This window comes from Zootermopsis nevadensis, unplaced genomic scaffold (assembly GCF_977971745.1).
Source record: "Zootermopsis nevadensis isolate Lab colony 2312 unplaced genomic scaffold, Znev_1.0 Znev_ptg000009l, whole genome shotgun sequence".
NCBI classification, from domain to species: Eukaryota; Metazoa; Arthropoda; class Insecta; order Blattodea; family Termopsidae; genus Zootermopsis; species Zootermopsis nevadensis.
In genome coordinates, this window is record NW_028259141.1 from 916,223 (window position 1) to 941,029 (window position 24,807).

Here is a 24,807-nt window from a genome sequence, read left to right on the forward strand (position 1 = left end):
CGACTGGACTCTAATCCTCTTTCGTGACGTCACAATCAGGATGCAGTAAAGTGGATCGTTAATCTTCTAGATCACAGTTGTCTTTGTATTGAACTCAAGATTACGTCAGTTTCCACGTGTACAGAAGTCCATTCTATGTTCCAGCAAAATATTTCGCTATGGTTCGTTTTTAATAGTATAACTCTGCAAATTTCAGTGTCCATACTTACCTTTCTATTTTTATTCTAATTTCTTGGTCCAGATTGGTTTTGGAGCCCACCCAGCTTCCTATCCAATCACCGGGGTTCTTCCCCGGGAGGTAACGCGTGGACCACTCACCCCATCTAGTGTCGAGATCAAGAATTATTAGGAGCTATACTTCCTCTCCCCCCCAAGCGCCTACACGGAGTGTAGCGGGAAACTTTGCTTCTTAATTTACTTCGTGAGGGATTTTAACAAACGTTCTTCACATGTTTTTCTCCTTCCTGTGTTATATTACCTTGTCCGTCACAGCTTTCTTGATTCATTACAGACGTTTCGGAAATAACATTTTCTCCGTTGTCTGCCACGAAATAGAAATTCTCACGTAATTCTTATGGTTTGGAAGTGTTTCTAAAGACGTGGGAAGGAGAGGGTAGGTCTGTAAGAATTGCAATGAGAGACTGTGCCTTCAAGACTGGATGATAATAAAAAAGTTCCAGGTTCTAGGATTCAGTGGTACAGATGTGTTCGGCTGAACGTAGCCAAGCGTAGCTTCCTGTATCACAAGAAGGACATTTGGCGAGGAATAAACTAAGGGCGCAACAGGTCCTCAGAAGACACGCTGAAGAAACTCGATGACACAATTCTGGAATCAGCAGTCGACCCAGCGGATATCTGAACGTCACGCCAGAGGCTCTGTGCGGACTGACAGCGGTCTGCGGACCACATGTTTAAAAACGCTGGGGTGAAAAGGTCGCATGTCCCCAAAGAAGGACGGGACATTTTGGAACGCAGGTTAGACGAGGAACACGAAATGATTTTCGGAGGTACGCCTGGTTTTCCTCGTCGTAGATGGGCGTATTTCCAAACTTTTCCGCAGTTCCATATGAATTCACGACAAGACATCAAAATAACATTTCCGAACATCTACATCACAAGAGAGTTTGACTCACCTACAAAAATATTTTGCATCCCAAAAAGTATCGAATTAAAAAAATAATTTTGTGTTGAGATTAAAATGTTCTGACGAATTTTAATATTAATATAGAGAATATTTTAATTATAAACTTGAAAAAATAACCAAATGAGAGATTCTTAATGTAGACATTACAACTTAACACAAAAGTTAACTATTTCTACCCAACCACATAATGTGATCTTTCTACAGAAATAATTTCAAGAAGATTCAACATTACATTTAAATTCTCAAGTACAGATGAGTAGAGCCTACTCGATAAAGTTCTTTTGTAATATATCCCTGGTTGTAAAGGAAGCCGGCTACTTCAGACAGCAGCTTCAAATCCCCAGTTCGGATGCAACCCGGCACACACACACACAGAGCGCAAAAAAGCTGAGTGCGGAGACGCGCTGTAGCAATCCTTTCGAATTTGTGGCTGGCGTGGGTATAATAACGGTCGCGGTTTCGATGCTCAGATGTTTCAGTCATTACGACTCTCGTTACAGAGATGGCGTTGCTCACAGCGCTTAGCCATTACCAACATAAAGCACATTAAAGTTCCCAGGACACATTCGAGTAATTTGAATTAAATTCGTTGCTGGTTCTTAGGGATTTATTTTTATGTTTTTGATTCTGAATTCTATTTATTTACGTGTGTAAGTACTCATTTATTTACTTAATTTAAAGTTTACTCAAAAGCAGTGGTTATTCGCGACTGTCAAATCTAAATGTAAGTTTTTCTCTAGTATTAAGGCTTCCCACACAATAGCCATGTAGGGATTCCATCGCTACGAGCTTGTTTATGACTCAATGGAAATGCAAAAATATCGTGGAGAGGTACTGTCAGGTCTCGTGTCCTCTCACCAGATGTCTCTGAATAAAAGACAGCGGGTTGACAAAGCGGTGCATTGACTGAGTTTTGCCTGCAGGAACGAATGAAATTTATTGACCAATAAAAGCTCTCTGTATATACGAGGTGCGATAGGAAAGTTTCAAGACTGTGTCAATAGAGGGCGAACCGGATGTAGTACGAGCTTCTGCCTTTAGGGGGTGCGGCCTACATTCATAGTGAATCAGTGTGCCAGCCGGCATCATCGAATTAGCATTTGTTTCTTAGTTACGGGCGTTTTGGTAGTGCATTACACCGACCCTCCTGCGATTTCGGAAATGAAAATTCAGCTAAAGGGAAGGAGATTTGAGACAATAGAAGAGATTCAGGCAGAATCGCAGATGGTGCTTGACAGGCTGACAAAGAAAGATTTCCAGGGATGCTTCCAGGCTTGGCAGCGGCGCTGGGATCGTTGTGTTCACTCCCAGGGGAACTACTTCGAGGGTTATGGATGAATTTAATACCTGAGATAAGTGTACGGGTTTTTATAGGCGCAGTCTTGAAACTTTCCGATCGCACCTCGTAGACGTCAGAAAAGTAAAGGTGATTGTTTTTCCTTCGAAGTCTTTGCTTCGTGGACTCTCTGAAGTCAAAACTACAATTAAAACTTTTTATTTTTTTTTATTTTTTCTACTTTTTTTAATTATTTGAACAATATCTGAAATAATTACCATCATTATTTGAATATTGATTAACTTCAGATTTTTATTTGCAAATATTCCACATTATTAATGTGTACCTTTATGTCAAATTAGTCTGGGCAAAACAGGTTATGGACACCGAGATCGATTGGTTGTTACCAGCGCTGACGAAATCGAGTTACATGAATCAGATAATGACTACGTCTATGCTTCAACATAATTACATGTGTCGACGATGATGTTGCTGTTTGTTTCTTGGATTTTGACGTCTACACGGATTTTCCATAACCATCCTTTAATATTCACTTGCTTCTCCTTCATTCCAGTCTTCTTCATGGTCCATTAAGTGGATAATCCTCTGACCTACCCATTTTCACTGGTCCCTAGCCAGAATATTCTTATTTGCAGTTCTTAGCATCCCTGGAGATGGAGGCAGTATGACCTTTCGAAATTTTGGTAAATCCCTACAAGCCAGCACGGCGTTATAACCCAGAGGGCCGTCACACATAATTTTAGATCTTCCGACGATGAATTTGTTGTTATCAGTTGTGGGTCTTGGAAGTTTCTCAGTCGCTACAACAGAATTCTCCGTAAGATCAGGTCATGTAATCACTGCTCTTCTGTACATATTTATGTCTGCGAGAAAGATGAATTTCTCTCGAGGAACAGAATGTTCTACGAAACTTATCGGCGTGTTCTTGGGAAATACGAGGTGCGATCGAAAGGTTTCCAGACTGCGCCTATAAAAACCCGTACACTTATCTCAGGTATTAAATTCATCCATCACCCTCGAAGTAGTTCCCCTGGGAGTGAACACAACGATCCCAGCGCCGCTGCCAAGCCTGGAAGCATCCCTGGAAATCTTTCTTTGTCAGCCTGTCAAGCACCATCTGCGATTCTGCCTGAATCTCTTCTATCGTCTCAAATCTCCTTCCCTTTAGCTGAATTTTCATCTTTGGGAAGAGGAAGAAGTCACACGGAGCTTAGAAAGGAAGTTGGGGTCGGTTCTTGCAAGATCTTTGAGCTCCTGACAAACGAGAAGTCAAGTCGATTCTGCTTCTGGTCCTCAGACAGGATGCGTCGCATGTGGAGTTCTTCCTTTAGAATCAGCTGACAGGTCCCATAGCCTATCCCAACAATGTCGCACAAGTCGTTGATGGTACGACGTCGATCTTCGTAACATTTTCGGGCGTTGTGCTCGAAGATGGTCGTCCAGAACGCTCGTCATCATCGACAGAGGTTCGGCCATTTTTAAAACGTGAATGCCACACAAAAGTTTGCGGACTCCCCAAATGCTTGCTTTAGCATTTCATAGGTTTCCGTAGCCGTTTTGGCGAGTCTTTGGCAAAATTTGATGCACACGCCATTCCGAAATCGCAGGAGGGTCGGTGTAATGCACTACCAAAACGCCCGTAACTAAGAAACAAATGCTAATTCGATGATGCCGGCTGGCACACTGATTCACTATGAATGTAGGCCGCACCCCCTAGCGGCAGAAGCTCGTACTACATCCGGTTCGCCCTCTATTGACACAGTCTTGAAACTTTCCGATCGCACCTCGTATGTTGCTAAGGAAGCCTCATACGCGATGATAAAACCCTTGGACTCCTATCAGGCTTTGCATACGATTTTGAAACATATTCCGGGCAAGATGAAAATTCCGAATGAGCCACATTCTTGGACAAATTCAAAAAGTTTTGGGTAAGACTGAGAAGGGTTTTCTCAAGAAATGCGTATCACAACATCTACTTTGATAATTATTCTTTGTCCTGAACTGGGTAAATTTCTTCTACAGGGGATTTTAGGACTGGAGAGAGCGCGGTGAAATATTATCTCAGGTTACAGACTATTTACGAAGTTTCCCCACAGACCTTTTTCACCGTCAGATGAATGTGTCTGAAACGAGGAGAGGCAGACGTATCTTCTGTCATGTGGGAGGACGGTAAGGGACGGATGTTCCCGTCTGCTTTTACAGCTGATCCTTTACTGACGTTATCATAACGAGAGACTAACGGAACACCAGTCCGAGAAGACTCAAGAATGAGCAGACCGGTTAATTTTCGGAATTGCTAGAGGTCCTGTATCGCGCAGACTTGTCGTACTTATTGCGTTTACAGGTTAGATTTGATGAGGTGTAATTAATGCTTTGAAAATCACGTACTTTTGTCTGGCTACTAGCAACATGCCAGGAGTTCCTCGTAACTTCGTCGAAAAGTACATCTAGGATTTGGCTTTCAATTCTGATTATTTATCAATCGAATGTCTCTGATACAGAACACAAATTGTAATTATGATATAAAGACTTTTGACATAGACACAAAGCGTAAACAAGGGAACAGTGGAACCGAAATTGAGTTTAGTGTTTCCGAACCGGCATATCAAATCAGATCCTTCGCCATTTGACAGTGTTTCTACAGATAAAATTATAAATAAACATTTTAATGACATTTTAGTAGGAAGTTATAACTCTTCCGTCTTAAGGAGGGAGATCTCACGTTGAGATTTTGATCCGTAAGCTCGCTAGTTTCAGTAACAGTTCATTGTCTTCATCATTAACTCCATGCAGACGTTTGCATAGTGTCTTAAAACAAACTACGAGTTTAGAATACGCCGTCCACAAATTTCTGTGTTGATCACTACGAAGAAAATCATTAGAATCCGTTCGCCAGAGTGAGTGTCTGGGGGGGGGGGGGGGGGGGGTCTAAGGCGTTTTCGGACGCGTGACGAATGTCCACGAGACATACAGCGTCATTATAACATCGATTAACGCAAAGTTTCGTCGCCAGTGAAACCCCAGAAATGAACAAATCTTTGGAATAAATTTACGCGAGCTTCGTGGCATGTGATCAACTTATCACTCTCGTTCACCCAGAGAAACAGATTAATTCGTATGGGGGGAAGGCGGGGAACTGACCCATGTATTATTTCAAGTATGATTTTTAGGTTAGGTTAGGTTAGCTTAGCTTAGGTTAGGTTAGGTTAGGTTAAGTTAGGTTAGGTTAGGTTAGGTTAGGTTAGGTTGCTTGAATTATTTGCATTGTTTCGATGTACCAGTTTGTGTTTAGGTTAGGTTAGGTTAGTTTAGGTTAGGTTAGGTTAGGTTGCTTGAATTATTTGCATTGTTTCGATGTACCAGTTTGTGTTTAGGTTAGGTTAGGTTAGTTTAGGTTAGGTTAGGTTAGGTTGCTTGAATTATTTGCATTGTTTCGATGTACCAGTTTGTGTTTAGGTTAGGTTAGGTTAGTTTAGGTTAGGTTAGGTTAGGTTGCTTGAATTATTTGCATTGTTTCGATGTACCAGTTTGTGTTTAGGTTAGGTTAGGTTAGTTTAGGTTAGGTTAGGTTAGGTTGCTTGAATTATTTGCATTGTTTCGATGTACCAGTTTGTGTTTAGGTTAGGTTAGGTTAGTTTAGGTTAGGTTAGGTTAGGTTGCTTGAATTATTTGCATTGTTTCGATGTACCAGTTTGTGTTTAGGTTAGGTTAGGTTAGTTTAGGTTAGGTTAGGTTAGGTTGCTTGAATTATTTGCATTGTTTCGATGTACCAGTTTGTGTTTAGGTTAGGTTAGGTTAGTTTAGGTTAGGTTAGGTTAGGTTGCTTGAATTATTTGCATTGTTTCGATGTACCAGTTTGTGTTTAGGTTAGGTTAGGTTAGTTTAGGTTAGGTTAGGTTAGGTTGCTTAAATTATTTGCATTGTTTCGATGTACCAGTTTGTGTTTAGGTTAGGTTAGGTTTCGTTAGGTTAGGTTAGGTTAGGTTAAGTTAGGTTAGGTTAGGTTGCTTGAATTATTTGCATTGTTTCGATGTACCAGTTTGTGTTTAGGTATATTGTACTTCTGTATTTATTCTTAACTTTTCCCAAATCAAATTGACGAACGAGCAGTCTGAATCCTTTCAGCTGTTCATTCTGTTTTATGAATATTTCAGCTGTTTAATCACCTGGCAGCTTTATCCCAGTCTCCGTACTCTGACAGTCCATCATTTAACGCTAAGCACTGACGAAATAACTTGTCTGCAGATTTGATTCGATTTAAACTTGCTCTTTGCGTTATATTTGGTTCGTTTTAACTTGATTTCAGCCATAATCAGGGCCGTGATAACCTCAAACTGTATTTGATTTAGTTGGATTTTGTTTTTTCGCATTTAATGTGTTCAGATATTCTGAACTTTGTTTTCATTTTATGATATCGACCAAGATTAATCGATCCTTACTTTCCTTAACAAATCTGTTTCCGCCTCAGACCTCAGAGCGTCGATTAAAGATTGAGTCGGCAAGGATTAAAGGTGCAATGCTTAGGCTCGTTAAAGTAATCTCTGAGAGAATTATTTAAGGAGTGGGCAGGCAAGTAGAATGAGCCTTTGGGTTCCAGTAAGGAGCAGGAATATTTTGGTGACTTGAGCGACTGTAAGCTTCTCAAAATGGACTCTGGCCCAGTGTAGATTTTCAGACCGTCGCTCTGAGATCCACCCCATCTTCGATTTCTGCTATCGACACTTCACATTATGAATTCAGCACTAACCTAACCCAAGTTTGATGACATTTCTGGGGCATGAATATTACAGTTGCTCTAGGTACAGAATTCATTTTCTACCCCGATGCGGTGTGTTAACCCCCTCCGCCAGGAACAGAAGTCCAATCAATATGGCGCATGCCCGTTCACGAAGAGAGAGGCTTCCATGTATCGTTTCGAAGTGCACGTAGCCTCGTCTTCCTCTGCAGTCTGAGTTCTAGTCGGGGCTCGTCACAGCCCCTTAGAATCTGCGTCCACGTATTCTTAACCACGTTTGAATATATCGGTCGCGTGTTCGATTTCAAAACGCAAATATGCTTTCGGTCACCGTGTGTTTTGTGGAGTTGGTGAAAAATTCGCGGAAGGATATTCCGTTTTTTTAGCTCGTTAATCTTCTGTTTTCAAACGCTGAGTTGTGAAACGAAGAACGATATTTTTCTGCATTGAGATGTCATGTGTCCGGTACGATATTTTCGCAGTGTTTTTAATAGAAATGGTCGAAACATTTGAATACGTCTGAGAAATAACGTTGAGTTAATCGAATTTCGTATCCAGTTGATGACACGAGGCGTTTGTACAACGATCAGCCTTTTCAAAACATCTTCCAGTCCGTCGGCTTCAGATACATCGTCGAAAACTTCCTTGTCTCAGCTTCTGAAACGTCATTGTGCGTCGTTCAACTTTACACTGTTCGAAGGATTTCACATCCACAAAGAATATCCGTCGCACAAATTTACAAGTAGCTTTGAATGTAATTTCTTAATTTACAAAACACAGCAGGTAAGTTCTGTTCAGACATATTTTCGTACATTTCTTTCGTAGTCCTCTCTTCTCCGGATGTGGCTGAGATCTGAACTCGGCTGATCTCCCATCTGAGGATTCCATTAAATCTCTCTCCCTCAACAAGTGTCTGAGAAAGTACAAATTTTGTTTTTGTGGTTGGTAAGCCTGACGCTCCGATCATGCAGACACTTCCATCTGTAGGTCCCTTGTCTTTTTCACGAGAATCCTATGAAATATTTAATTCGGTAAGCCCGAAGGGAAGGGAACACTTGAGGACCAAGTCGTCGATGGAAGGATACTATTAAAATGGAGTGAATATGTAATGAATATGTAATGTAATAAAAATTAATATTTCGTGGCTAACTGAGCGGCGACGTGCCTTTAAAGAAGGTTCTAGTCCCTTCTTCAAGCGTCGGCCCTAAGGGATATATTAATATGCCTAGACGCATTAGGAATTTTGTACTGAGACAATGACATTGCCATTTCGAAGCAATTTAGAATCACTGGATGGAAATTATATTACGACGTCCATCCCCTGAGATATATATTTGACATAAACGACGTTTCGGCAGCTGTATTTCCTTCAGTCTTCAAAATATCGGCATCAACACTTAAATATTTTTCTTATTACATTAATTCTAAGGTTCAGGTTTAGAATCGAACCTGCGATCCTTTTGATATCTGATTATAAAAATAACCGCTTTTTTTTTACAAAGAATGCCCTGGTTTTTTAACACCCGCCGCCTCTGAACTCAGAATAATATTAAAAAAATCTGTCATTGTCATATAAGTTCACATGAAGAAGGGAATAGATCCAGTTGCCGAAACGTCGTGTAGAACCTGTATCAATTGCTGAAAGAATGACGGTATGTTACTAGTGTTTTGAGTCAGCCAATCACAATCCTTGATAAAATCATTAGGTATAAAATATTAATGTCCACGGTCATTAAAATTCAGTCCCCAGTTTTTCTCATTCTCGTTAATGAAAATGTTCTTCCCCGAGAGCCAATACAGGCCCAAATAGGCGTATGTTATTAAGTATCTGTGTGTCTTATCGTATTAATTCATGACCCCAAAGGACGTAATTTTATGAGCTTCTGTGCGAGGACCTTTACGTCAGAGACGACTCCACCAAACTATCTATTAGTCTCAAATGTTTCTGTCCCACAAGATCTTTGAAAAATATGTAAATTATGTTATGGCACGCAAAACTTCACGGTGACCCTCATGAAATCTGTATTTATCTGACTAGAATCTACGTCGTAGCGTCGTATTAAGATCGAGTTGAGTCTTGTATATTTTGTTAATTAATTTACTTCTCGTGCTGAGGTCTCTCACTGCACCTCGCGGTTGGTTACAGCGCTGCAGTCGGCGTAATTTCACAACTGCAACGCTCATTATTTCAGTGGGAGGGCACGTCTGTCCGTCTGTCCGTCTGTCCGTCCGTCGGCTATTTCAACGCCCACGGTACTGGACAGATTTCAATTAACGTTTTGCAGAAATTCAATTTAGCTGTCGTTTTTTATGAAACTTTATAAAATCCTTTAAAAAAAGCAACAAACCGCTCAAGAAACGAATTTCGAATTTATCACGTAACTTCTGTTGAAACGTAAATACGAGTTTACCCCCAAAATAAAATTAACACTGACTTAGTTCATGTAATTAGTAATTAATATTTTGCCCGTCAGTTAAGTACTTTACCGCGCGTAATAATTAATCAGTGATGTTCTAAAGACGAGAGATATCTCTTTTCTTCGATGTTGTTCCTTGAAATCTGGCAGAAATTTATCTAAGTCTTAGAGGTTCTTGCTGCCTCAATCATCTGTGTGATCGCCCAGATGTTGGACTACACTGTATAACAATCCAGAATAAGTCCATCTTCCTACGCATATTATTACATCATAAAAATATATACGTAAGCTTTAATTATCTTAATATCGTAATTTCTGTATATTCATGCATTTGGAACGACGTATACGACGATAAATAATTCTAATGTTCTCTGTCTCATGTTGATTTTCTCTCGGCAATAAACTACGTAGTTACAGTGTGATATATGAACTTTGGAAATTGCTGATTGTGGATTTGAAAAATGCCTCTGAATGAGTATGCCCTACTGTTTGATTGTCAATCTTTTTAACGACGTTATATCTGTTGAAAGGGATGATATCGAAATATTTGTCACCAGTGTTGAGCAGCTATGAATTTTGAAAATTATCGTGATTTGTTTCAGTATTTTTATTTATATCTTTGTGGCTTTAAATTGGCCTGAATGACTTATTCATCCCGCGCCAGCACTGAGAGATTATTCCAGTTAATGTAGTCGCTCTGTTTAATTTAACAGAAACCATGCGGTCAAACTGGGTAACATCTAAAGCCACGAACAGTCTGATATCGACAAACCCCTCTATATATACAGACTGTGTAAACATTTTCTATACCTAGCGAACTGGTTATGTCAGATGTCGCTGGGTTTAGAAATGCTTGTTGGAGGAGTATTATATTTTTTTTTAATTTGGCAGCTCTGAATACTCAAGTCACGTGCCACGTCATTGAATCAGATATCGAAAGTTTTGATGATCGTTTGCGCCATGACACACTCCCCCCCCCCCCCCCCCCATCTATAAATGGTCGCTCGAAGTATGCTCTGACCTCCGCGCTAACAGATGAAAACAGTTTATTTTTTCCAACCGATTATTGTGAGTTTTATTGGAGGTCTTGTGTTGAAACTTTCTTGAAAATCAGATGTTCAGTGGTGTAATAAGATTCATCTGCAGTCTTCATTTATTTTCAAGATTCGCCTAAACACAAAAGCATTATTACAGTCGTGGACTCTAAGTCGATATATATCGACTTTTGGTATAAGCATTAATCTAGGCGTAGCTAATTTTGACATACATTGTACATTATTTATGATTTTAAACTTGCCTACTCTGCATAAAAATACTAACAAACGAGACAATTAATTAAATACAGTGATCGTTTTATTTACGTTTTGCTCGTTTGTGAATAAACGTTTTTAAATGTTCGCTGAACACGGGGGGGGAGACGTCACTCGTTGGAACAGCCCGCTGCTCGCTCGCTTCACCAGCGTGACGTCAGGCTCCATCTTGATAGCAGTGATTGATTGTACAGTCGGTTTATTGGGCTGTGAAGTCCTTCCGGCGTATATAAGATGACGATCGTGGTGTTCTGAGTTGTGACAATGTGCAAGCTTGCAGATATCCAGGGCTGTCTTCGCCTCCAACACTACAAGATCAATCCTTAAACAGTGAGTTCATTGTTGCGTATTCGTCTGTTTAGTACTGATAAATAAACTTGCAATAATCTAATGTGTTATGTGACAAGGATAATATTCACTCACAGCTAATATTGGTATTATTAACAATTGTATCTCAGTGGAAATGGGACAAGGCTGATTGTTTACTCCAGCCTTGAAATATTGTCTCATGAACGGCAGGTGTGAGTTTCAGGCACGTACGAAATAATATCCGGTCGTCCGTTTGTATCAAACATCTAGTTTCTTACGTGACGGGTTTTGGTTACGTTGGGTATGAGTCAGAGGCTTTAAGAAATGAACGAATAAATTGTCTTCTTACACAGGATGATCGAAAATTAACGCAACTCATTTCTGGCACATATTCAGAAGCAAACAGCTTTCATTGGCTACGACTGTAGAGTTCAGATGGGCATTGCTGTTAGTACGAAAAGGTTGAAACGAAAAGTACTTAACAAAATTTTGGTTGGGAAATAACTGCTGTATATATTATGAATTTTATTAAATAGACAGTCAGCTCTTATAAAATAACTAAACGTTCTACTTAATTTGTTGGAAACTTGGCATATGTTGTTTAATAAATTACTTGATTTGATTATTTTATGTTTAAAATAATCGTTATTGCCTTGTGGGCTGTTATATGATTCAATTATATTATTCTTTCAGAATGGGAAACCTTTGGGAAAATAACTACCAAAGATCTTATGATGTCTCAGTTTCTTTTTAGCGTTGCGTAAAGTAAAATCGACGATGTGCGTATTTAAAATGAATATAACCTTTTCTCTTAGTGTATTTCTCTTTAAATTCACTCTGAATATGAGTGTGGTGTGTAACTGTTAAAGATTCTTCTTCAAATGTTCGTGTTATATTTTTCTCGGTTCGTTTTCGTAACATTTCGCCCATTTTCGAAAGTCCTCACTTCGTTCATTTCAATATTTAAGTCATTTTACCTGTCGGAAAATTCCGTTCCTGTGTCAAAATGCGCTTTTAGAACAGAATTCGGCTTCGTCTGTAATTCAGCGGAGATTTCAGGACTTTTACTGAAAATTGGAGCGTGTTTTTTTAGCTTTATGCAAGAACAAAGCTGCTGAGATACCGGCAAGCTGACGTCATACTACGACCAGGCGTACAGATAATCGCTTCTGGCTCGTTCGCTGTAGTTAAGATAAGTGATCTCCACTTTTCTACGAGCAGCTGTAAAAAGTTTAGGTAAGATCAAACTGGCGGTGTAATTCGGTTTTATGTCGCGACTGGAATTCGACGTAATATCGGACATCTTTGTGTAGCCGAGTCTTCGATTAGAAGTTTTCGGTTTAAGTCCCTTGAAGACGAAGCTCGTCTGAATATTACGTATTTAAGAATTCAGTCCGTACCGCGAAGAAAACACTACAGTTCACCATTACGAAAATCAGCTGGTTTACCCTTTTAAGTCAAAGCTCGTCTAAATATTACGTATTTAAGATTTCAGTCCGTACCGCGAAGAAAACACAGCACTTCACCATTACGAAAATCAGCTGGTTTACCCTTTGAAGTCAAAGCTCGTCTAAATATTACGTATTTAAGAATTCAGTCCGTACCGCGAAGAAAACACTACAGTTCACCATTACGAAAATCAGCTGGTTTACTCTTTGAAGTCAAAGCTCGTCTAAATATTAAGTATTTAAGAATTCAGTCCGTACCGCGAAGAAAACACTACACTTCACCATTACGAAAATCAGCTGGTTTACCCTTTGAAGTCAAAGCTCGTCTAAATATTACGTATTTAAGATTTCAGTCCGTACCGCGAAGAAAACACAGCACTTCACCATTAAAAAGATCGACTGGTTAACTGTGTTTAAGGAAATAATAAATTCTGTAACGCAATACCCTGACGTGTTTCTCCTCGTCACATTCACACACACAATTTACCAATGTCTGAACCTGAAGATGGCCGCATGAGGTCGAAGCACGTAGTTTTATAAACTCTTAGACAGTGGTAAATTGTGTTTGTGAATGTTATCATTAAAAAATATCAAATTACTCATTTCAAAACCTTACGAAACATAAAATGAGGACTTATAGATTTTTTAAGCGAGTAGGTCAGGTAGTTACCGCTGGGGTTTTGGGGGGCTGAAGAATCCGGGAGGTGCCACTTGGCTTAAGTCTGTTTTGTGCTGTCTTAAAAAGCGACTTGATCACAAGAAACATTACATTAGTGGAGAAAATTTCTGAAGAAATATATATTATTTAAATCTTGTCCCGTCTAATCACAATAAATTCTTATTAAATATTAAAATATTACAATAATTAACATTTAAAATATTTAAAATATATCAAATGATGTTCTTTATAGAAATATTCGATTTATATTAGACCATCATTTTTTCTCACGACATGTTTCAGTTCCTAAAAGAACCATCTTCAGGTGAATATAATTATATAAAGATTCAAATCAATAATAACTTAAATACAATTTCTATATATTATTTTAGCGAACATTTTTTTATCAGATATCAAACGATGTTCTTTTTCCAGAAGAAATGTTCATACAATATTATGTAATTGTTTTGTATGAAAAAAATAGATATAAATATATATCCTTCGGGATTTCAGCTGCTGTTCAGAAAATAAGTTATTGATTTCCGCGTTTATCAGGAACACAAATAATCAGTATTTATTTTTTTATTTGTAGTGTTCTGTCTGACGACAGGTCCATATGAACAGGATCCTTCCATCCTTTTCTCTTCTCGGACTGGGACCTGTTCATATACGTTCTTGGCAGATGATCCAGAAGTGGTTTGCCATTGCCTTCTTCTGTGTGTGAATGGAGTAATTGTTGGGATGCCACGGAGGAAAACTCCGTGTTGCCTAGACCACGGCCTTGCCCAACACAAGTTATAAATTCGAACCCGAGACCCCAGGATTACAAGGCCAGCGTTCTAACCGCTAGACCACCGTGGCGGTCAATCAGTATTAGTACTGCAAAATATTAAGGAACGTAATTTTAAAAGTTGTATTTCATTTTTAAGCCTTGATCCATTAATTTATTGGAAACTGTTAGTTCAGGGATTCCGATATCTGAAATAGAAGCTTTGTTCACTTTTCGATATATCGAACTTTTAAACATATCGTAAGAAGACGAGGGACTTTTATTCATGTCGCGGGCCTGCGTGGGCTCGTGTTCATTAATTCAATCGAATTTTACTAAATCACAGTCACCAATAAATAGTTTAATATGGAATTTGTTATTTTTCCATCATCCTATAGAATAAATTAAATATAATATTAACTTCACATGTTTAGTGAAGTATGACAGCTTGGAAATTGTTCTTAGACATTCATTTTTTGAGGTCATGTTCGTCTTGATACAGTTGGTATGTTGTTGCATTATGTATATGGACGTACGTACTAGGTGAATCGAAATGTAATGGAGTTAACTGATATTTCTTACAATTTAGTAACATTAAAAGAGCTTTGTCTCTGTGTGCTGTAAGAGTTTCCTATCTCGCTGTCCGTTTTAGTCATTTTGAGGTGGAATAATTCTTCGTCATTCCATTTAAGTAACCATAGATACAGTATAGAGTGTTTTTATTCCCCTGTAATAATATTAAAAAGTAAATATTAAAAGTTTAATTGGTTTTTAATAACGTTATAATTCTTAAGTGAAATAAATGCAAGAGACAGAGATTTTCGAGGATCACTTCTGTCTCGTAAAATAAATCTTCTTTTTAGCTGTAAACGAGAAAACCGACTGATTCTCAGCACGAGACTGGCAAATTTAATTATATCCGTTTTACTGAGTCTCTCCTCCTTGAGGATATTAATGAAAATAGCAAAAATATAGACGAAAAGCGAGACGGGAACTGTTACTAAAAACTAATGGAAATGCGAATGTGTATACGTGATCATGTTTATGTATGCGTGCGTGCTCTTATGCATACAAAGAATACGCAAATGGATTTTACGATGTCAGCGCACTGCATACGGCGTGTTCTCCGCAAGGAGCTGATTTGAGCGCCTTGGGGTCCCGCGACGTGACGGCAGGAGCATCCGACTCTCGCGTCTATGTCACGCTAGCAAGAAACGCCCTGTATAATGACATATTCGTTCCATTAACTAACAGTTACGATTTTATCTGAAATATTTTTTTTCGATCCACCAAATATTTTTCGCAAGATATTCAAAATCGTATTTATTCCCTGAGTTTTAAGATTTGAAGCTTCCAGTAAGTACGAATAATCTACGTTTTCTCGGGCGATCGACCATCTGAGCATGGCTTCTTTATCAAGCGTTTCTTTTCCTCTGTTATCAGTTACCTAAACGTCTGATATAATCTCTGAGTTTCTATGACTGATAGCCCACAAAGACGTCATGGCTTAACATTGTCATAATTAAACCACGTCGAATTATTTCCTACATGTAACTTTGTGCATGTGTATTACCGTAATGGAATATGTTGTCAGTCATGGGAATGGGAAAAGTAACTATTCAGAAGAGCGATCTTCACGGAATTCTCATCGAAACTTCATTTTATTTAATTCAACCGAATCCGACATCGGACGAGGCATTGGATGTTCGGTGTAACGTTACAAACGTAGTAGTTCAATGACGCTTGACGGGTCAGTGTTTTGTTTTTCGAGTTCTTCTGACGTTATTAATTAAGGGTGAGAGATATTTTGAACCCCAGTATAGGGTGCTAGGAAAATGCGTTGTTCGTTTGAGAATCTCACATTACAAAATCATGAAATTACATTAGACCATTTCCGGAAGACAAACGCGTTGTATTTTACAAGTAAAACTAAGTAATATAACTTTTTAAATAATAAAGGTAGTGCTACTCTTTAGGAGTAGAGTCATTATGAACAAGCTGATAGTCGTTTAGCTAGTCAATAAATTTTTCCGTTTTATACGGAACCCAAAGATTCCCAGTTGTTCCCTGCCCTGAAAAATATGAATCAAGGTGACACCTTTCCAACCCAGTTCTCTATTTCCATAAGATTCATTTAATGTCGACGTTTAGGCATCTTCCCTCCTGAATTTCCAGTCGCATTTTGCACAAATTTCTCACATCTCACACGTCCTTCATTTGATTAACGTAAAGGCTTTTATGAAGAGTGCAAATCATGAAACTCCTCCATTTCCAGTTTCCTGTCGCATAATCCGACTTAGGTCCAAATATTCTCCTGTTCTCAGGATCTCTGAATGTGACATTCAGAGCGCCTGAGAACAGATTGTATTTGTGATCGTATTTTGAAGCACGTTAAACTCCAGAACGTAAATGATCCTCGTGCGAGGGGGTGCATTTCCAATCTCGTGGTACAAGTCTTCACAGAAATGAACAGGCAAAAATATGTTATTCTTTCACAATTTAATCTTCATGTTTTTAGACAGCAGACTTGAAGACGAGAGATTCTAAAAACTGGACGGCCGCTAGCATTACCCGAATTTAATGTGCAATCTCGGCTTGTTGGTCGAATTCCATAATACTTTAACTTTGAACACATTTTCGAGTGATTTCGAGGTCTGAAGTTTTCTCAGCGGCGAGTATGAACATGACTGTTTTCTGAATACTTGCTTCGTGGTTAAGTTAGGTAAAAAACTTTTATGATTTTTCAAAATGTCTCCCGCCAGAATACACGGTTCAAAAACTCACAGAACATCCACTTCAAATTTGTTTCTGCATCTAGACCAAACTTCTCAGTAGAATTTAATGTTTCGTTTCTGATTTTGATGTTATGTGTTCATCGTTACATCAACGTCGAATGAAAAAAAAAAAATTGATTAAAAATATTTATTTTAATGACTTGAAAACAAGCATAATTGTCATCGGGAATTCAGGAACTTTGCATCTGTTATCAACCGTTCTCCTGACGGGGATTTGAACCAAGAATCTCCCGAATATAAACCGGACGTTCCAGTCGCAAAGTTTATTAAATGACAGGTTGGCTCTGTGATTCATCACAGTCGTCAGTTTTCCACAGAAATACTAGCGGTTAGAATGCTGGCCTTGTAATCCTGGGGTCTCGGGTTCGATTCCCGGCGGTGCCCGAATTTATAACTTGTGTTGGGCAAGGCCGTGGTCTAGGCAACACGGAGTTTTCCTCCGTGGCATCCCAACAATTACTCCATTCACACACAGAAGAAGGCAATGGCAAACCACTTCTGGATCATCTGCCAAGAACGTATATGAACAGGTCCCAGTCCGAGAAAAGGATGGAAGGATCCTGTTCATATGGACCTGTCGTCAGACAGAACACTAAATAATAATAAGATGAGGTGGTCCAGCGGTTAGAACGCTGGCCTTGTAATCCTGGGGTCTCGGGTTCGATTCCCGGCGGTGCCCGAATTTATAACTTGTGTTGGGCAAGGCCGTGGTCTAGGCAACACGGAGCTTTCCTCCGTGGCATCCCAACAATTACTCCATTCACACACAGAAGAAGGCAATGGCAAACCACTTCTGGATCATCTGCCAAGAACGTATATGAACAGGTCCCAGTCCGAGAAAAGGATCGAAGGATCCTGTTTATATGGACCTGTCGTCAGACAGAACACTAAAAAAAATATAAATAATCTCAAAAGATGTCTTGGCGCATAAATTCCTTTATTACAATCTCGAATTCATTACGTCCTTTTAAGTGAATTTGGCAGTATTTACAATGGTCTTATTCAGGCATCTCTGTGGATATAGCATCGTCAGATCGATCGCAATCTTCATTGTATTCATGTTAGTTACTTTTGTGTTGATAACGTGAAAATATCGCGTACTTTAAGCGTTAGTGGGCTGTGACCTTGAAACAGATTGCGATGTTCCGAGTCTGTTGTGGGTCACTTTGAAGTGTTGGTTCCACAGTTGAAAATTGAATTAGTCCCACATTTGATACATTAATTGATCTCATCACCGTTTAGGCCAGTTTAAACTACTCAACATTAATGTAGGTTTCTTTAATCACTTTCTCAAATTCGCACTTTGATGTGTGAAAAGGCACCTCTTAATTTACTGGGCTAATGTTCGTCCGAGGGTCTCCAGCTGGGTTTGATTTGGAATGCCACTAACACAAGAAATCACTCACAGGTGGAATTCAGTGTCTGCGAGGTAATATTCTCGGGGAGAGAAGTGCATTCAGCTGTTCTGGTTAAATTTTTCATTGCTGTATAAATCTTTGATCTCCACAGCCCTGAATAGAATGAAGTAACCTGATCTTCATTGTATCGGCGTTGTGTGGGTCGAATCTACTCTTGATATTTTTAGAATGTCAGAGATGAAAAATGGCTTTCGGTGTTAACTGTTTTTAAGCTTTCACGGCGATTCGTTTTTGATATTGAAACTGATTTTTGGAGATCGTAGATTTTACGGTATGTGTTGCTTCAATACTGGAGCCACAAGGTTTCAATGTTTTGGGGAATCCTTCCACTTCTGTATACATTACCATCACCTGCATTCTGTGTCGTACGGAAAGATAAATAGTTGCATGAACCTCTAACACAAGAAGGGCACAATTTATTCACGATATTTCTTCAGTGATAAAATTTCAAGAAAACGCAGTTCACATGAAAAAATGTATTTGGGTTTTTGGGGTCCAGAACTTACAGTCCACGTGCCGTGTGCGTTTTCGCATGTCTACGTTTCAGGATAGAATTTCGTAGCAGTTGGCATTCCTGCGTTTTCCCCCCTTTTTTTAATTTTTTTAACTGTTGAAAGACTGTCTTAAAAGATGTAGCCGTGATTTTCCTTAAATGCTCGTACTAATAAGTTCACTGGAAATCAAAGTACGTCACAACTGCATAATTACCGTTTACAGTTGCACAGCGACACACCTAACCTAACCTAACCTAACTTAATCTAACCTAAACTAACATAACCTAACTCAACCTAACCTAACTTAACCTAACCTAAACTAACATAACCTAACTCAACCTAACCTAACCTAACCTAAACTAACATAACCTAACTCAACCTAACCTAAACTAACCTAATCCAACCTAACCTAATCCAACCTAACACAACCTAACCTAACCTAATCCAACCTAACCTAACCTAATCCAACCTAACCCAACCTAACCTAACCTAACCTAATCCAACCTAACCTAACCTAATCCAACCTAACCTAACCTAATCCAACCTAACCCAACCTAACCCAACCTAACCCAACCTAACATAACATAACCTAACCTAAACTAACATAACCCAACTCAACCTAACCTAAATTAACCTAACCTAAACTAACCTAATCCAACCTAACCTAACCTAATCCAACCTAACCCAACCTAACCTAACCTAACCTCAAAGTTTGCCGTCTTATGTGGTGAGCTTTGGAACATGTTCAACACATGTAACTCTGGAATGTAACAAACAAGTTTTTTTTTCAAATACAAAGGAACTGTATCAGATGTACAGTACGATAAACTTCAGTAGTTGATGCGCATTGTAAAACAGCACGCAGCTGTCTCGCCTACGTTACTCGTAGATTCGTTTGCCGTCAGATATTAGAATGTATTGCGGTGTAACAGCACTGCTAGGGGAATATCAATAGAGGCTTAAGTCAGTAAACCGATTTAGAGCAGAGAGCGGAAACCCTGACACCTGGCGCATATAAACGACGTCACAGACTGTACCATCGGGCGAGACTCGATGAGCGTTAATTAGAGGCAAGGATTAAATGTGTGTAATAGCGAGAAGAGAATTTAAATATAAATTAACGATATTCTGCTAGGCCATTCTGCGGATTTTTGTGGATCGATACATTTTAATTCGCATATATGATACAGATTCTTGTCCGTGGGGATTCTGTCTCTGAGTTTCATCTGTTTCGCCCGTCTTCTGGTCAACTATGTTCGCGACCATAATTCCCTTCAATTTTTGATTTTTGTAAGTTATCTTGATCGCTGTATCACGAACGCGAATTGTCATAACTTTAGTAACAGAATCTCCGTTATTTTATGCGAGCGGAATAATATCCTGTCTCAAACACCCGAAATGTTGTTCTTCGCACGCTGAATGCGGAAATTTCTCTGTTCGATCTCTATTCCCGATGAAAGAGACTGAGGTTTTGCGACAATGTTTGATAGGCTATAAGAATACTATGTTGAACACTGCCAAATGTCTTAAAATATTATATATATACACGACGTTTCGGTAGTTTACTCAGTCTTCAGGTTGTCATAACTTAGTATGTGTCATTTAATGTGGAATTATTTATTCACGACTAAGAACTTAACCGTCGAATGCAAGCAGTTGGGTCCCGAATTACGTAGTGAATATAATAAGTCAACCACTGTCACAGACGTTTAGACAATCATTAGATGTTCGTTGTGGGAATGGAATAAAGGAGGTCCTTCAGGACACACAAGAAGCACATGATTTTCTTCTGCAAAGCGAAAAAAACAGTATAACCGCAAAGATTCCGAGGCCTAATGCCCCATTTCACACGAAGTTCGTCGAATGCAAAACTGGTAACAAAGATATCAGAAATGGAATATTGACTAACAAAATAGATCAGTAACAATAATTTCTAACGTAATAGCAACTGTTGCCAACGCAAGCTATCGACCGGCCTGCGACAAACACAGGGAGACACATAATGAAAAATGCAGAAGTTGTCATCAGGATGCCCAAACTTCAAATGAATGAACAGATACCAGTCGGTGTAGCAAATCTCTCAGAAGAAGCAAACTTAATCTCGAGGAAGAAGCTACCATGAGCAGGGCTCGAATTTCCCCGTCGCTCGAAGCCAAATGTCCAACCTGGACATTGGATCGGTAGTAGAGGGAACATCTCGGCGACTTCCAATGGAAAGTTTGTGCACCTCTCGAGAAGACAGAATCCGAAACATAATTTGCCTCCAGCAGAACGTAGGGTCACGTGTAAGTAAGAAAAGTTATTTAAATTAAGATCTATCTAACAAGAATAATGCGAAACAAGAAATGTATTAAGAAAATATTAAATGGAATTTTGTCTGGGGAATGAATTTTCCTCAACGAACAAGACACACTGCAAGACTTCTACCGACAAACTGAATGGCGCCGGCCTCCCCATTATCGGGAGCGATAAGCAACAAACAGCGTGGAACACATCGAAAAGGCAGCATTGAAACAGTGACTTCAGATCAAAAATTTGTCCGAGGTATGTCGATATGAAATAACCAACTTATGGCCACGTGGATTCTCTAAATCTAACAAATTTCTGAACCACGTATCAAAAGTAACAATCAAAATCATATCATATAACTAACTAGATGGCTTAGGAAACCCGAAGGTTCATCGCCGAATTAACTAAAGCCCTGACCCTCATATGATGATCGCCAAGTAATGAGAGTGACTTAATTTTCCTCTAATCTTGTACTTGAACCTAGTTTTCAGTCTCGTACCCAAGCTTTACTTTAAGTTCGCAGAGATGGTAAAGTTGCGTCATATTGTGATATAATATATATATATTATTTAAATCTTGTCCGTCTAATCACAATAAATTCTTATTAAATATTAAAACATTACAGTAATTAACATTTAAAATATTCAAACACGGCAATACTTCCAGACAGATGTAACTCCTCTACAACTTTCATTTCTGGTATGTTTCAAAATTATATTTTATTTTCTATTTTATTAATATTCATTTAGTCTTTATGTTATTTACATTACAGGCCGATACAAAAACAACAAAAAACGTTCACCCACACTAAAGTCATATTGAGCATGATGTACATATACAGAACAACATCGAGTATGTTATTAAAATGGAATAAAACCTGGAAAAGAACATCGTTTGATATCTGATAAACATCTGATAAAAAATGTTCCCTAAAATAATATATAGAAATTGTATTTAAGTTATTATTGATTTGAATATTTATATAATTATATATACCTGAGGATGGTTCTTTTAGGAACTGAAACGTGTCGTGAAAAAATGATGGTCTAATGTAAATCGAATATTTCGATAAAGAACATCATTTGATATATTTTAAATATTTTAAATGTTAATTATTGTAATATTTTAATATTTAATAAGAATTTATTGTGAATAGACGGACAAGATTTAAATAATATATATTTAAATTCGCAGCATAACGTAATTTTCGGTCACCCTTACGTCATTGTCCTGACCTTCCATCTGCCTCCTTGCACCTCACACGTGTCTTCTGTAGCCGAAACTTAATCTTTGTTATCGTCTGCCTCATTGCCTTCGAAACTTTGCAACATTCAACAGAATTAATTCCGGTCTATCCGTGCACAAGCTTCGAATACAGAAGGAATTTTCGGTTTTCCGTTTTCCCGAGGAACCAAACCTTTCCAGTTCGTTTTGTTAATTACTGCAATTACGTGAAGGTACATTAGGTTGAATCAAGAAACTTTGTGCACATTCCAGCTCGGTCTCTCGCCAGGACTCTTTTAACTGCAAGGAGGGTCTTGTAACCTTTCTACCTCAAAGGAGAGGCGGTCTTCCTCTGCTCACAGCAACAACGAACGAGGTTTTACTCCGGCCCTCTTCACATTTTCCGATTTGCTCGTCGTATTACAGCGAGCGAGCGAATGGCTCTTTTGAAATATTTAAATTTTTATACTTATAGAAGTGCTCGTAGGTAGCAGTGACGGCACAGTTCTGCACTCTGTACGTGTCTTTGAGAAACAATTCCTTCAGAAGCAAGAAAGTATTCCTTTTTGTTAATTTCCGTGTTCTGATATTCAGGATGTGCAACTATCAGCTACCATTTTACTCGATATGTCTTTCTTATTAACGTATCTTTGTTTTCTTGTTCGTTTATTACTATAAAATCTTAAGAACAATTTCTATACCGCGTGTGCCACAGGCGGCCTAACGCTTAGGGAGATTCAACGACGCTTTAAGCCACATAGAGTGGGAATAATGTTTTGTAACTTTGGTCCCGGTACTTTAAGAATACAAACTGTCTACAAATCAACAGATTTCTGCAATAACCATTAGACTTATACTTAAATATATATTATAAGTCTAAAATGTAGTCTGATTATTCACGTGGTGGTGGTACCATTTTCCATCTTAGTAGGTTTATCCTTATTAATACATATTGAGCTTTCATGAAGGAGTCGGAGTCGGGGTCCGAGATTTTAGTACCGACTCCACAGCCCTGCTTAAAATTACCGGAGTCCTCTGTACACATTGCAATCCGTTCTATTTAGCTTTTAACAAAGAAATTCTCTTTCCTGTTCTCATATTTACTTTGACTGTGGATGCTTACAGCCGTGAATGCGGTTTAGCCTGTATGCGTATCTGTTTACATGAACTAAACACTGAAAATGGAGGCAGTGTGTTCTCCGAAAAGTCGTCATGCATTGCTTGGGGCTTCGAGATTCGTTATTATTATCAGGTGTTATTATGATGCGGTTGTTAAAACCAATCACGTGATTAATTTACATCTGATGACGCATTACTCGCTCAGTTAAGTTTTTGAGTTCTTGCAGACGGATTTTGAATTGAAGAAGTTTAGAGAAATGTTGACGTTTTGAAATGCTCTGAAGCCCTGGAGTTAGTGCTGGAACAAAGAGGATTTCTTCGTCTCTGTCATGATGGCTGAGAAAGGTAAATAAATGAACATCTCATTGCGGGCAGTGCCTGGTTACCATGGTAACATCTGCGATGATGTTTTGTTTCGGTCCTCTGGTGTGTGTGTTTATACAGAACACTGGAACGTAGGAATAAAGACAAACACGCTGAGGGCAGAATAAGGTTTTATACTTCATCCACTCGCGAGTTTATTTATTCAAGTACAGCGTTGTAAGGAAATATGCATGCAATGATATAATCTTCATTAAATATCATTTGATGCCATAATAGTTTAGCACAGCCTGTATGAAATAACCGAGGTTGTAGATAATGTGTATTTGCGTCGTAAAATGTATAATTTCGCAGAAATGTCCATAGAATATATTATTTAAGTTAAAAAAACTATATGAAATCTGATCGTCAGACCTCTGTCTAGAAATTATTATCTTTCCCTGATGATGGAGGCAGCAAGGACCTCTGAAAACGTTGGTAAACTTCTACCAGAAGACAGTCATCTTCAGACTCACCGCCGTAAAACCCTCAAATCATTATTATTTAATTTATGTTAAAGAAATTGCCTCAGATATATTCCATGTTTGCTCATGTTAATGTAGATGAAAATGTATTCAAAATTATATTTCATCTGTCACTGACAGTATTTTTTGTCAGTTCGGACTGCGGTTATCTGCAAACACACGGAATAGACTGTCCACATTGTCCTGAATATTCAATAAATGCGTAGGCACATCTGCTCACCGCCATATATAGTGAATATCTGTGTTGATTAATTACAGTAGCAGGTCTGAAAATTCAATTCTGTTAATGTTCGTTCATCCACAGAGGACTCGCCTCATAAAACAGCTGTAGCTAAGTGCAACTACAATTTATATATCTTCTTGTGTTTACATTCCATATTCATTCTACGTTTTTAATACAAGAAACACAAATCATTTCCTTTGTCTCTCGTACACGCTGGTAGAGAAGTTATTATATTGAAAAAAAAGGCAAACTTTTGCTATTTGTTGTACTTATCTGACCGAAAGTCACTACCCTACTTCTCTCCTGCCCCCTG

General features: G+C 38.7%; 1 protein-coding gene across 26 annotated transcripts in view; it reads left to right on the forward strand.

Moving 5' to 3' along the window:
- LOC110826776 (agrin-like) overlaps positions 1-24,807 on the forward strand; it is a 741,485-nt gene that overhangs the window by 652,618 nt on the left and 64,060 nt on the right. The window contains exon 1 of one of the 26 annotated variants that reach the window (XM_087345749.1): positions 11,075-11,233. The exons of the other annotated variants lie outside the window; for them this stretch is intronic. The gene's annotated coding sequence lies outside the window, so the exon portion shown is untranslated. Of the gene's footprint in view, positions 1-11,074; positions 11,234-24,807 lie in introns of those variants that run through there. 26 annotated transcript variants of the gene reach the window in all.